This window comes from Rhinoderma darwinii, chromosome 5 (genome assembly GCF_050947455.1).
Source record: "Rhinoderma darwinii isolate aRhiDar2 chromosome 5, aRhiDar2.hap1, whole genome shotgun sequence".
Classification (NCBI taxonomy): domain Eukaryota; kingdom Metazoa; phylum Chordata; class Amphibia; order Anura; family Rhinodermatidae; genus Rhinoderma; species Rhinoderma darwinii.
Genome location: NC_134691.1, coordinates 149,258,774 through 149,273,821, shown reverse-complemented (window position 1 = coordinate 149,273,821; position 15,048 = coordinate 149,258,774). Strand labels below are relative to the sequence as shown.

The 15,048-nt window shown below is 41.0% G+C and overlaps 1 protein-coding gene and 1 pseudogene across 3 annotated transcripts in view; both read left to right on the top strand.

Moving 5' to 3' along the window:
• The window catches only part of HIVEP1 (HIVEP zinc finger 1), a 245,536-nt gene that overhangs the window by 66,400 nt on the left and 164,088 nt on the right, over positions 1-15,048 (top strand). The gene's annotated exons all lie outside the window — the stretch shown is intronic.
• On the top strand, positions 11,437-11,535 carry LOC142654758 (U6 spliceosomal RNA; annotated as a pseudogene).

The following is a 15,048-nucleotide window of genomic DNA, read 5'->3' as shown; positions in this document are numbered from 1 at the left end:
TAGTCAAGTCTGTCAATCAAAAGTTTATCCCGCCTCCTTACTTTTGATTGACAGCTCCTCGCCTTCCCCCAGCACACAAAATCCAGCGTTTGTGCATTGATGTCCTCTTCTGGTGTGTGCGCACAAAGGGACACCGGATTATTCCGATAAAAGGCGCTAAATGTTTCCAGACCGTTATTTACAGTCGGAGGAGGAGTTTAGAAGAGGGGATAATGGCAATAAACTTTTTTTTTTTTCTTTTTAGCAGCGGCCAGTGACGGATATGTAAAGTTAAATAGGTGAAATGCTGGTGACTGGTTCCCTTTAAGTGTATGCATTTCGGGTAATATCCGTTTTACTTGATGGATCTGGAAGGCGGTGTCATTTTATCTTTATCCCTTGCTTTGTTTTAAGAAGGAGGTTTTACTTCACATGTATGTTTGTGTCTTATTGTGAAATATTCTGGAAACAGACAGCTGCCTTATAACAGATGGACCAATATTTTGGTTCCCGGTAAATGACAGACTCCTGAACACAGGATGCTGGAGACGACGTCGTTTTTCAATACAAGCACATTGTGTTTATGTTAAATCCTTTGGCATTCACACTTGTGGTCTTATGTTTGCATTTATGCACTTGTGTAATTCTTTATTTTATACTATGAACCAAGAATGTAATGCCACTTATTTTGGCAAACCACTAAACCACATAAATAAGTGAGCTTTCATACTGGCTTGGCATTTGTATTTCCTCTGGAAATGAGCGCCCAAGATTTAATAGAAAAATGATATGGTTATCCAAGACTATTATTTACGTTTCAAATCTTTACAACCACAACCTTTTATTGAGTCTAAATTGTTACAACCAGTTTGTTTCATGCCTTATTAATCTCTTGTGGTTTCAAATGCTTGTGGAAAATAGAATAAATGCTGCACTTTATAGAATGCGTGTACAGTAGGGATGCACGATGCATCGAAACTTCGATACTGTTTAGATGCCGTGCACTCTCAAACCGTTCGATACCGTTATTTCATGTATTTCGACACACTAATGTATGAAAGCGGGGCTGCGGCTGTGTAATACAGCATTTGCCCCGCTCCTGGGTCCTAGCAAGTGCGTGCCGTCAGCATGATGTAATGCGGATGGTGCTGCACTAATGAGCGGCGGCACTGAAGACCGAACATGGCGGGCGCACTGCAAAACACCCCCATGTTCTGTCTTCAGTGTCTGAACTGCCGCTAATTAGTGCAGCGTCGGACGCATCACCTCATGCTGACAGCGTGCGCACTTGTTGCCAATAGCGGGGCAATGGCTGTATGACGCAGCCACAGCCCCGCTCTAACGGCGGAGATGAGAGAATCCTCTCATCTCTGCCGTTATTCCCCTGAATGCTGCAATGAAAGCTGACCTCAGCATTCAAGGGGAAAATGAGAAGGGGGGATGCCCCTTGGATCTGTGACGCAATTGAAGGACATACCATATATGGGCAGACAGCCCAGGATCCTTTGAAGGACCCCAGGACGGTCTTACCATATTTCCTGTTGGGGCATACTTAGGTCAACTGCCTGTGTACTATCAATACACAGGCTAATGTACTGGCATATAGATATATAGAAGTAAATTCTTAAAGTAATGTTAAATAATATATATATACATATATATATATATATATATATATATATATATATATATATATATATATACATACACTTTTTTACAATAAACATTCAAATAAGCCTCAATACATAAAATATACACACATTCAGTATTGGCGCGGCCGTAATAAGTTTTTCCGCAAAGAAAACAAACCTTTAACAGATGCATGTGGTAATATATCCATCTAGAAGATCCGTAAACCGGAAGTATTTTACAAACCTTTTTACATATACCCAGTATAAACCCTCTCATACAGGTACATATTGCAAAACGGAGTTGTCTTTGAGACAACCCCATTAACCCCTTCCCGACATACGCCGTATATATACGGCGCTGTCGGGAGGTGGTTCCCGCAAAGCGCCGTATATATACGGCGCAGTGATGGTGCGGGCTCAGAAGCAGAGCCGGCACTATCACTGCGGGGGGACAGCTGTATTATACAGCTGGCACCCTCCTGTAACTGCCAGGACCGGAGCTACTCTCCGATCCGGCAGATTAACCCCTCAGATGCTGCGCTCAATAGAGCGCAGCATCTGATAGGTTTTCACCCGATCGGCAACCCAGTGATGCAATCGCTGGGTTGCTGTGGCAATCGGACGCCAGAAAATGGCGTCCGAGTCTGCCTTGTACGGGAGCCGATGAGGACCCGCCTGCGGCGAGTCCTCATAGGCTTGCTGTCAGTGAATAACTGACAGCGCTAATACACTGCACTACGTATGTAGTGCAGTGTATTAGAGTAGCGATCGGGGCATCAGGCCCTCATGTCCCCTAGTGGGACAAGTAAAAAAAGTTAAAAAAAGTAAATAAAAATGTGGTAAAACAATAAAAACACACACATTTCAAATAAAGCTAAACTGACTTTTTTCCCATAGTAAGTATTTTATTATGGGAAAAACCGTAAAAATAAAAAAAACTATACATAATTGGTATCGCCGCGTCCGTAACGACCCAAACTACAAAACTATTATGTAATTTATCCCGCACGGTGAACGCGGTAAAAAAAAAACATGAAAAACCGCCAGAATCTTTGTTTTTAGGTCACATCTCCTTCCAAAAAATGCTATAAAAAGTGATCAAAAAGTCACATTTACTCCAAAATAGTACTAATAAAAAACGCCAATCCGTGCCGCAAAAAATAATCCCTGACACCGCTTTGTGCACGCAAAAATAATAAAGTTATGGGTCTTAGAATGTCGACAGAGAAAACAAATGATTTTATAAAAGTGATTTTATTGTGCAAAAGCCGCAATACATAAAAAAAACTATATAAATTTGGTATCGCCGTAATCGTATCGACCCGCAGAATAAAGCTAACATGTAATCTAGGGCGCACTGTGGATGCAGAGAAAAAAAACCAATAAAAAACTATTCCAGAATTGCTTGTTTTTGGTAATTTCCTTTACCAAAAAATGAAATAAAAAGTGATCAAAAAGTCGTATGTGTTCTAAAATGGTACCAATAAAATCTACAGCCCGTCTCGCAAAAAACAAGCCCGCACACCGCTCAATCAACTGAAAAATAAAAAAGTTACGGCACTAGTAATGCGGTGATGAAAAAACATCTCAATGCGCAGGCCTGAGGGGAACATTCCTTCAGTTTTAGGGCCCTAGTATTGAGGAACTAGGAAAGGGAATGGACACAGCACATCCGCTGGAAGCGAGGGCGCCCGTATTATACCAGCGCAAAACTTTCCCAGCAATATTTCCCAAACTACGAAGGAGAAAATGTCCCCAAAAGGTGCAGAGCGTTACAAAGGAGGGATAAGAAAGAAAACCGTTTATCAGTGTGACGCCGGCCTGCGCATAACGGATCGCTTCACAGCGTAACACACATCTATGGATAATTGTATTATTTACCCCATGATTATACCCTCCTATTATGCCCTGATATACTCCGCACAGATTACATATGCCACCACATTATAAGCTGAAATACCAGCAAAACCCCAAACAGAACTATTACCAAGCAAAATCCATGCTCAAAATGGCGGTCTTTTCCTTCTTAGCCCTACAGTGTGCCCAAACAGCAATTTATGGCCACAAGTAAGGCATTACCATGCCCGGGAGAACCCGCTTAACAATTTATGGGGTAAGATTCTCTAGGGGCACACCATATTGTGCGGTGAATAGGCAGATCAGTGGAGAAATTGCAATTTTCACTTTGCACCATCCACTGCGTATTCATTTCTGAAAAACACCTGTGGAGTCTAAATTCTCACTACATCCCTTGATAAATGCCTTTAGGGGTGTAGTTTCTAAAACGGGGTCACTTTTGTTTGGTACATCAGGGGTTTTGCAAATGCAACATGGTGTCCGCAACCCATTCCAGCAAAATCTACGCTCCAAAAGATAAATACCGCTCCTTTTCTTCTGAATGCTCCCATATACGTAAACAGCTGATTATAACCACATATGGGGTGTTACTGTACTCGGGAGAAATTACTTTACGAATGTTGGGGTGCTTTTTCTTCTCTATTCCTTGTAAAAATGAAAAATGTGTATCTAAAACTACATCTTGTTGGAAAAAAAAATATTTTTCATTTTCATGGCTTAATTCTAATTAATTCAGCAAAAAACCTTTGGGATCAAAATTTTCACTATAAGCCCTAGATGATTCCTCAGGGGGTGCAGTTTCCCAAATGGTGTCACTTTTGGGGTGTTTCCACTGTACTAGTACTACAGGGGCTCAGCAAATATGACATGACACCCAGAAACCATTCCAAAATCCAAATGGTGCTCCTTCCATTCTGAGCCCTACCGTGTGTCCAAACAGATGTTTATGACCACATGTGGGGTATTATTTTACTCGGGAGAAGTTGCTTTACAAATGTTGTGGTGCTTTTTCTCCTTCAGTCCTTGTGGAAATGGAAAAAAAATACCTAAACCTACATTTTCTTTGAAAAAATGTAGATTTTCATTTTTACGGCCTAGTTACAATAAGTTCTGTAAAAAACCTGTGGGGTAAAACTGCTCACTCTACCCCTAGATAATTCCCTCATGGGGTGTAGTTTCCAAAATGGGGTCACTTGTTGGGGGTTTCCACTGTTTTGTCCCCTCAGGAGCTTTGCAAATGCGACATGGCCTCCGCAAAGCATTCCTGCTAAATTTGAGTTCCAAAAGCCAAATGGCGCACTTTCCCTTCTCAGCCTCGCCGTGTGTCCAAACAGCCGTTTATTACCACATGTGGGGTATTGTTTTACTCGGGAGAAATTTCTTTACAAATTTTATGGTGCTTTTTCTCCTTTAGTCCTTGTGGAAATGAAAAAAAATTAGCTAAACCTACATTTTATTTGAAAAAATGTAGATTTTCATTTTCACAGCCTACTTGCAAAAATTTCTGCAAAAAACCTGTGGGGTCAAAATGCTCACTATACCCTAGATAATTTCCTCAAAGGGTATAGTTTCCAAAATGGGGTCACTTGTTGGGGGTTTCCACTGTTTTGTCACCTCTGGGGCTTTGCAAATGCGACATGGCCTCCGCAAACCATTCCTGCTAAATTTGAGCTCCAAGAGCCAAATGGCGCTCTTTCCCTTCTAAGGCCTGCCGTGTGTCCAAACAACTGTTTATTACCACATGTGGGGTATTGTTTTACTCGGGAGAAATTGCTCTACAAATGTTGTGGTGCTTTTTCTACTTTAGTTCTCTTGGAAATGAAAAAAAATTAGCTAAACCTACATTTTATTTGAAAAAATGTAGATTATCATTTTCATGACCTAGTTCCAAAAATTTTTGCAAAAAAACTGGCCGGTCAAAATGCTTGCTACACACCTAGATAAATTCCTCGAGGGGTATAGTTTCCAAAATGGGGTCACTTGTTGGGGGTTTCCACTGTTTTGTCACCTCAGGGGCTTTGCAAATGCGACATGGCCTCCGCAAACCATTCCTGCTAAATTTGAGCTCCAAGAGCCAAATGGCGCACTTTCCATTCTAAGCCCTGCCGTGTGTCCAAACAACCGTTTATTACCACATGTGGGGTATTGTTTTACTCGGGAGAAATTGCTCTACAAATGCTGTGGTGCTTTTTCTACTTTAGTTCTTTTGGAAATGAAAAAAAATTAGCTAAACCTACATTTTATTTGAAAAAATTTAGATTTTCATTTTCATGGCCTAGTTCCAAAAATTTTTGCAAAAAAACTGGCCGGTCAAAATGCTTGCTACACCCCTAGATAAATTCTTCGAGGGGTGTAGTTTCCCAAATGGGGTCACTTTTGGGGGGTTTCCACTGTTTTAGTTCCACTAGACCTGTTCAAAGCTGACATGGTGCCTAAAATATATTCTAATAAAAAGGAGGCCCAAAATCCACTAGGTGCTCCTTTGCTTCTGAGGTCGGTGCTTCAGTCCAGTAGCACGCTACGGCCACATGTGGGATATTTCCTAAAACTGCAGAACCTGGGCAATAAATATTGAGTTGCATTTCTTGGGTAAAACCTTCTGTGGTACAAAAAAAATGGATTCAAAATGAATTTCTGGAAAAAAATAATGAACTTTGTAAATTTCACCTCTACTTTGCCTTAATTCCTGCGCAATGTCTAAAGGGTTAAGAAACTTTCTAAATGCTGTTTTGAATACTTTGAGGGGTGCAGTTTTTAAAATGGGGTGACTTATTGGCGGTTTCTAATATCTAAGGACCTCAAAGCCACTTCACAACTGAACTGGCCCCTGTAAAAATAGCATTTTGAAATTTTCTTGAAAATGTGAGAAATTGCTGCTAAAGTTCTAAGCCTTGTAACGTCCTAGAAAAATAAAATGATGATCAAAAAACGATGCCAATCTAAAGTAGACATATGGGGGATGTTAGTTAGCAACATTTTTGTGTGGTATAACTGCCTGTCTTACAAGCAGATGCATTTAAATTGAGAAAAATGTTAATTTTTGCAATTTTTCGCTAAATTTTGGTGTTTTTCACAATAAATACTGAATGTATCGGGCAAATTTTGCCAGTAACATAAAGTCCAATGTGTCACGAGAAAACAATCTCAGAATCGCTTGGATAGGTAAAAGCATTCCGGAGTTATTACCACATAAATTGAAACATGTCAGATTTGAAAAATGAGGCTCTGTCAGGAAGGTCAAAAGTGGCCAAAGAGGGAAGGGGTTAATGACCAGGCAGAGTTTCACTTTTTTTTGGTGTATGCAGGTTTGAAAGCTAGAAGGTTTTTTGTTTTTGTGCAGGCACAGTGAGTTTTTGTGCACATGAAGGTGGTCTCCCCTGCTAACATGAGAGCAGGATATATGCATAATTATTTATGAATCTTTTATATGGACTGATTTTTGGAATCCGGTGATGGCGATACACGTGGGGTGCTATATGGACACCAATGCCACAGAGGTGTTTTGACATTATTATTTATTCATATTAATTCTCTGTACATTTGCTGTTATATCCATATTCCTAATCCTGCTGGAATACATTTTTTTCTTAATTGGTGTCCATAAGAAGTTTTACCAGGTTATAATTCACCTCACAAGGATTGCTTTTTGTATGTGTTTTTAGATTGTTTTTTTTTTTAAAACTTCTGTCATTCATCTGTGTTTAATTGACTTCTAAATAAAGTATACGTTTTTGCATGATAGATGTGTATAGAAAGGCACCTGCACTCCAAGTATTTAGGAGGCTCTGTCAGTGCAAAATGACGGACACCTCTGTGAAACCCGACATCGGTGTGGTCCATCGGGCACTGTTGATGTCCGTCGTGATGGATCCGGCACTGCGTTTTTGTTTTTTTATTTATGACGGAAACCAAGTCACAGATGTGAACAGAGCCTAATTGTTTTTTGTTTATTTTTCTAACTTACTAGATTTCTATTCTAGAAAGCTTTTACTGTAAATGTATGTCATTACACTGCTAGGGAAGCACTATGCAACAAGTCTACATGTGCATTGCAATACCCAGCCCTACAGAAGTGCTGCACTCCCCAAATGGAGTTCTCTGTATTTCCTGGAGTGTGCGTGTTTGAAGGGCATGGGAAACTCTGAAGCAGATGTTTGGAAAGTGTATCTTCCCGTAGTGGTTGGTGACACACAGTGGTGAAATGTGTACTGCAGACACATTCATATGTATGTATAGAAGGCTTAGACTTGCATCAGAGAGCAAGTCAAACGCTGAGCAGGAAGAACCCATAACCATCGTAAGTAAACCTAACAACTGTATAGCTGAGAAACGCAAAGGAATGTTCTATAAATAAATACCCTAAACCATGTAACTTAGATCTAAAATGCCAGATAAACTGCTCCTTTTTTTAGAATAAGTCAGGTTGCAATAAAGTTGCTGTAAACTTCATCGCAGGTACATAATTTTGTACAAATTGTTCATTTGTATGGATGCTTTGTCATGTACCCAAAGCTGCTCGTAGTCCTTGCCTGTGTCCTCTTAAATGTGTTGGTACATGGATTTATGGATATTTAATTGCTCTAAATACTTTGTCCCTAACAATGGAGAGCAGGAAAAGTTCCAATACCCGCAGTCTTAGACTTGGTTCACATCTGCGCTACGGTCCTTTTCCAACCCTCCGTCGGAACGGGACCCTGACTGACACAAACAGAAACCTAAGGTTTCCGTTTCCTTCACCATTGATTTCAATGGTGACGAATCCGGTGCCAATGGTTTCAGTTTGTCTCAATTATTCAGGGGTTTTGTAGTTTTGACTGAATCGATAGCGAAGTTTTAGTCATGAAATACTGCAGTTAATACTCCAAAATTCAATCTTGAAATCTGCTTTTTATCTCTTAGGCCAGTTTTTTAGATGGCTGTAAAGTGACCCTATGTTGTTCTAAATTCTGAAATTCCGGGTATTACAACTGTAGTACTGACACTACTCCAAATATTCACCATTTAATCCAGATTATAAGTAATATACAAATGACACAAAAATAAATAAATAAACACTTTTTTTTATTTATTTTTTTAGCGCTAACATCAAAAATGTATCTGATTCGAAGTCAAAATAAGTCTGAACCTAGGGCAACAAGTAATACATACAGTTTTGGTGTATTTTAACCATAATAACCTGTAGAATACATTTACAGTACAAAGAAATCACCAGACTCTCTCTCTCTTTTTTTAACAAATACTACATTTTGTGAAAAGTTATAAATATACACAAATTGAGGTCTACCTTAAAAAAAAAAAAAAAAAAAAGCCCCCTCTATAACGTACAACTTTAACTAAAAAAAAATGGAAAAAAACCTCAAGTTATCATACGTAGACTTCAAGGTAAAAAAGAAAAAAAAAGTCAATCTGGTCTTTAAATTTGACTTTCTATAGTGATCATTAAAGGGGTTAAAGTAGGCAGGGGCTCTGTGTTTGACCAACTGGCCGCTAAATTGTATAATAGTTATTCTATTAGTTTCCTTTTTTTTCACTGAAAGAGAAAAAATACCATTGAAAGCAATGGAAGCAGTAGTTTCCGATTGGCTTTCCGTTCATCCGTTTCTCTGACGGAAAGGTTGAACAGAACAGATGAACAGCAGCCAGCTCTGATGTTTACAGGCCCTAAGATGCCAAGTTGTCATCTCGGAAACTGATGCATCTTAAGACCGTATTGAAAAAACCCAATTACTGGTCTGGCACCCCATCAAAACACAATACTGCAGTCTGTGAGATCAGAAAAATGGTTGTCCCAAAGAAGTAGCATGGCTACATTTTAGTGTCCATATAACAGTGTAGCTGTGAATCCAGCACTGACGTGAGATAAAACACTTAACAGAAGCTGCTGCAGCGTCTGTGTCTGTCTCTCTGCCTCTTTCTGTTCATGCTTCTTTCCTCCCCCTCCCCTTTCCATAGACTTCTATTGGCAGTTGTAACCTGACCCTTCAGTGAGCTGACAGTGGAGACCGAAAAAGCAGTAAATTCAGAGTGAGTGAACAGCTTGAAAAGGGGTGGGGGAGAAGCCTGATAAGTAGAGAGAGAGGAATTTTCTTTAATAAGATCTATTACAAAGTTTAAGTTTAAATGTAGAATGGCAGAAAGGTATAACAATATAACATGACATTTCCCAGATTCTGAATAACACTGCTGTTTTAAAATGAAAAAGATTAAGGGAACCTGGATTTTACTGCTTCATATTTTAGAAAGGCTGGGCTATACAGAAAAGGAGCAATAGATTAAATTATTCTCCATCAAATGATCTCCAATGTAATTCAGTAACAGTAGTACCTGGGGACTTCTCTTTGAACTTGGATTTGTTGGTATGCATCAAATGTCGGTATGTCGGTTTGTTGGTGTGCATCAAAAGGTCGCTCTACAATCAAATCCAGAATACAAATTCTGTCAACACTTTATTTTAGAGGATTAGATGGAGATGCTCTTATAACCCCCTTCACGACTGCCATAAGGCTATATACGTTCCAACTGCCAATGCCCCGTGTGGTTGCCACGTGTATAAACGTTGACAGCCTTGAAGGGGCTTAATGCGTGCAATGCTGCTTTGGTGTGAGCAGCGCTGCACTCATGTCTGCCAGGGCTTTAAGGGCCCTGGACTAAACCCCCCCCCCCCCCACTGTAGATAGTGCCACCCACAACCCACTGTAGATAGCGCTACCTCTAGGAGCGAAATCCCCAGCCAGCTCTCTGGCCAGGTATTGCCCTCCTAGAGGGAGCCCCCGACGTCTCTCCATCCCCACTGTTAATAGTGCCCCCCCTCTACATAGTGCCACCTAAACTCCAAATAGGAGCGAAATCCTCGGTATCAGATCGCTGTGTGTCGGGGATTCCGCTTTTAGGGAGATCCCCTGACGTCACTGTCCACCATCAGGGGCTCTCTCTAGGAGTGGAATCCCCGGCTGACACTCTGACCGGGGGTTCCGCTACTGGAGAAGCCCCTGTCATCACTATCCATATATGGATAGTGACGTCAGCGGATCTCTCTAGGAGCGGAATACCCGGTGTCGGATCGCTCTGTGCCGGGGATTCAGCTACTGGAGAAGCGCCTGGCGTCACTATCCATATATGGACAGTGATGTCAGGGGCTACTCCTGGAGCGGAATCCCTCGCCACAGCGCTACAGACGCTGAGGCAGGGGATTCCGCTTTTAGAGTTGGCCCCTAATGTCTCTGTCCATATATGGACAGTGACATCAGTGGCTCCCTCAGGAGCGGTATACCCGGCCAGATGCTATTTACAGGAAGGGGGAGCCAATTACGGGGGTGCTGATACATGCAGGGGGAGTGGCGCTATCTGCAGGGGAAGAGGTGCTATCTGCAGGGGGTACTATATACAGGGGGTGTGACACTTTATATGGCCACTATGGCATTATATGGGCACTACCTACAGGGGACACTGTGGCGCTATCTACTTGGCCACTGTGTGTAACTATGTGGGCACTATCTACAGTGGGCAATGTGTAACCATCTACAGTGGTATTGCATCACTATTTACATGGGCACTGTAGTGTTTTCAGGTGGCTGCGACAAAAAAAAACCCCTACCGAATAAAATTCATCCATTTTTTTTATTTTTTTATTTTTTTTTAACGTCCATGAAAAACGGATGGCAAATGTCGGTGAAAAACTGTCAGACGGCCGGGAGATGGATTCAAATTTTGAGACACGTTGATGCCAAACAGCCATGAAAAACTGACCGTTTATCCGTTGTTAACTGCCCTTTTTTTCACGTCGTCTGAATATATCCTTATAGCCCTCTTATCTGCTCACAGCGATCCAGGTTGACTTTGTATATGTATTTTCTTGATCCTGCAGCAACTCCGTGTTTCAAGGGTGCGTGAGTAGGCTTCGACGCCAACGTATAAAAATGGGAACTCCGCACTCCAAGGCATTATGCAATAAGCGATATAAAAATATGGAACGCTTCATGAAACTTGGCAGCACATATACTAAAATTGGAACGATACAGAGAAGATTAGCATGAATGACACGCAAATTCGTGAAGCGTTCCATATATTTATATCACTTATTGCATAATACCTTGGAATGCAGAGTTCCCATTTTTTAGTGTGTGTGTGTGTATGTGTGTGTGTGTGTGTGTGTGTGTGTATATGTATGTATGTATGTATGTATATATATATATATATATATATATATAGATTAAAAAAGTGTTTTTTCTTGTTTGTTTTTTTTACATTTTTCGAGACTTGTCTGCTCATAATAACATGGAATTAATGAAGATGAAAGCCTCATAAGTCTTTTTAAAAACAAAGTAAAAATAGTTGAGATATTCAAAGCGGTTGCAAAGATGTTATAGTTTAAACCCTTAACCCCTTAAGGACGCAGCCTAGTTTGGGCCTTAAGGCTCAGAGCCCATTTTTCAAATCTGACATATTTCACTTTATGTGGTAATAACGTCGGAATGCTTAAACCTATCCAAGCGATTCTGAGATTGTTTCTCGTGACACATTGGGCTTCATGTTCGTGGTAAAATTTGGTCGATATATTCAGTCTTTATTTGAGAAAAATTGCAAAATTTAGAAAAAATTGCATTTTTCAGAATTTAAATGCATCTGCTTGAAAAACAGACGGTTATACCACCCAAAATAGTCACTAGTTCACATTTCCCATATGTCTACTTTAGATTGGCATCGTTTTTTGAACATTATTTTATTTTTCTTGGACGTTACAAGGCTTAGAACATAAACAGCAATTTCTCATATTTTTAAGAAAATTTCAAAAGCCTTTTTTTTAAGGTACCTGTTCAGTTCTGAAGTGGCTTTGAGGGGCCTATGTATTAGAAACCCCCATAAAGCACCCCATTTTAAAAACTAGACCCCTCAAAGTATTCAAAACAGCATTTAGAACGTTTTTTAACCCTTTAGGCATTTCACAGGAATTAAAGCAAAGTGGAGTGGAAATTTGCAAATTTCATTTTTCTTTCTGAATTTCAATTTTATTCTATTTTTTTTCTGTAACAAAGAAGGTTTTACCAGAGAAACACAACTAAATATGTATTGTCCAGATTCTTCAGTTTTTAGAAATGTCCCACATGTGGCTCTAGTGCGCTCGTGGACTAAAACACAAGCCCCAGAAGCAAAGAAGCACCTAGTGCATTTTGGTGGTGCTTTTTTATTCGCATATATTTTAGGCAGCATGCCAGGTTTGGAGAGGTGTTGGGGTGCCAAAACAGTAGGAATCCCCCAAAACTGACCCCATTTTGAAAACTGCACCCCTCAAGGAATTAATTTATGGTTATTGTTACCATTTTGACCCCGTAGTTTTTTCACAGCGCGTATTTGAATTGGGCTGTGAAATTAAAAGAATGACAATTTTTCCAATAAGATGTCATTTTTGATCAGAATTTCTTATTTTCACAGGGAACAAAATGCCCCATTTTGTTGCCCAATTTGTCCTGAGTGCGGCAATACCCCATTTGTGGTGATAAACTGCCGTTTGGGCCCATGGGAGGCCTCAGAAGGAAAGGAGCGCTATGTGTTCTTTGGAGCCCAGATTTTGCTGGATTGGTTTTCGGGTGCCATGTCGCATTTGCAGAGCCCCAAAGGTATCAAAGCAATGCAAACCCACCAGAAGTCACCCCATTTTGGAAGCTACACCCCTCAAAGAATTTATTTATGGGTGTTGTGACCATTTAGACCCCACAGTTTTTTCACAGAATTGATTTGAATTGGGCTGTGAATTAAAAAAAAATTTTTTTTTTTCCAATAAGAGGTAGTTTTGGCTCAAAATTTCTTATTTTCACAAGGAATAAAATACCGCATTTTGTTGCCCAATTTGTCCTGAGTGTGGCAATACCCTATTTGTGGTGATAAACTGCCGTTTGGGCCCATGGGAGGGCTCAGAAGGAAAGGACCACCATGTGGCCTACTGGGAATTTTCTGGTGCTAAGTCGTGTGTGCAGAAGCCCCTGAGGTATCAGTACAGTTGAAACCCCCGAGAAGTGACCCCGTTTTAAAAACGACACCCCTTAAGGAATTCATCTAGAGGTGTAGTGACCATTTTGACCCCACAGATATTGTGTAAAAGATAATGTGCAGCAGTTGGTGCAGAGCGAAATTTGCAATTTTCTATACATATATGCCAATTCAGTGTCCGATATATTGTGCCCAGCATGTGCCACCGGAGATATACACCTCATAAACTGTAATGTTGGCTCTCCCGGGTACGGCAATACCCTACATGTGGCTGTTATCAGCTGCCTGGGCACACAGCAGGGCTCAGAGGGGAAAGATGAGGAGGGGTAAGCTGTGCGAAGTGGATCAGAGCGAGTAAAACTGGGGTAAATTAAAAATAAAGGGATGGATGATAAATTTGAAAACACTCTTTCATACAGAGCTCTGGTTTTTCGGGACACGCGTCACATTGATATATTGTGTCCTTCCTTATCCCCCTCTTATAGCAGACTCTGCACCTCTTTTGACTTTTTCCCTTCTTGCCAGTTTGGGGAACTTCTCCTAAAAAGTGTTGCCCTGGTACGATGCCTGTGGCCCCGCTTCCAGAAGTACTGTAAGGCTTCAGGACTTGATCTGACAAGTCCACCCCTCCCATGTACCTATTGTAGTCCAGGATGCAGTCTAGTTTGGGGGTCCCTGTACTGGTACCTCGTACAGGTACATGGGTACTGGTGTGGCATCTCCCTGGTCTTGTACTTGACACACAATATGTTGCTGCTAGATTGTGCCCTGCTCTCACCCCTTCTGAGTGTTTGCCCAAGCAGAGTCGTAGGGAGGCCTCTCAGGTTTCTTCTAGCAGTGCCGCATGCCGCAGGACTTCTGGAAGCGAGGCAGTTGAAGAGTGGGACGCTGGTATAAAAATTATCCAGGTAGAGGTGGTAACCCTGGTCCAGCAGTGGGTGCACCAAATCCCACACAATTTTTGTATTAACTCCCAGTAAGGGGGGGCATTCTGGGGGCTGAGAACTGGTGTCCTTCCCTTCATATATCCTAAACCTGTAGGTATACCCTGATGCACTCTCACAGCTTATACATCTTCACGGCATACCTTGCCCTCTTACCCGGCAGGTACTCGCGGAATTGAAGCCTCCCTTTCAAATGTACCAGGGATTCATCTATAGAAATACACTTCTCGGGGGTGAATGCTGGGAAAACCGGGCACTGAAACGGTCTAATAGGGGTCTCCGTTTATACAAACGGTCAAAACTGGGGTCATCTCGGGGTGGGCACGGCTCATTATCAGTATAATGTAAGAAGCGAAGTATTGCCTCATTTTTTTATTTTATTTTTTAGTTTCCAGCTCAGTTCTGAAGTTGCTTTGAGGGGCCCATATATTAGACACCCTTATCAAACACTCCATTTCAGAAACTAGACCCCTCAAAGTATTCACAACAGCATTTAAAAAGTTTATTAACCCTTTAGGTGTTTCACAGGAATTTAGAGCAAAGTAGAGGTGACATTTAATTAATTTAATTTATTAGGCACCATGTCCGGTTTGAAGAGGTCTTGTGGTGCTAAAACAGTGGAAACCCCCCAAAAGTGACCCCTTTTTGGAAAC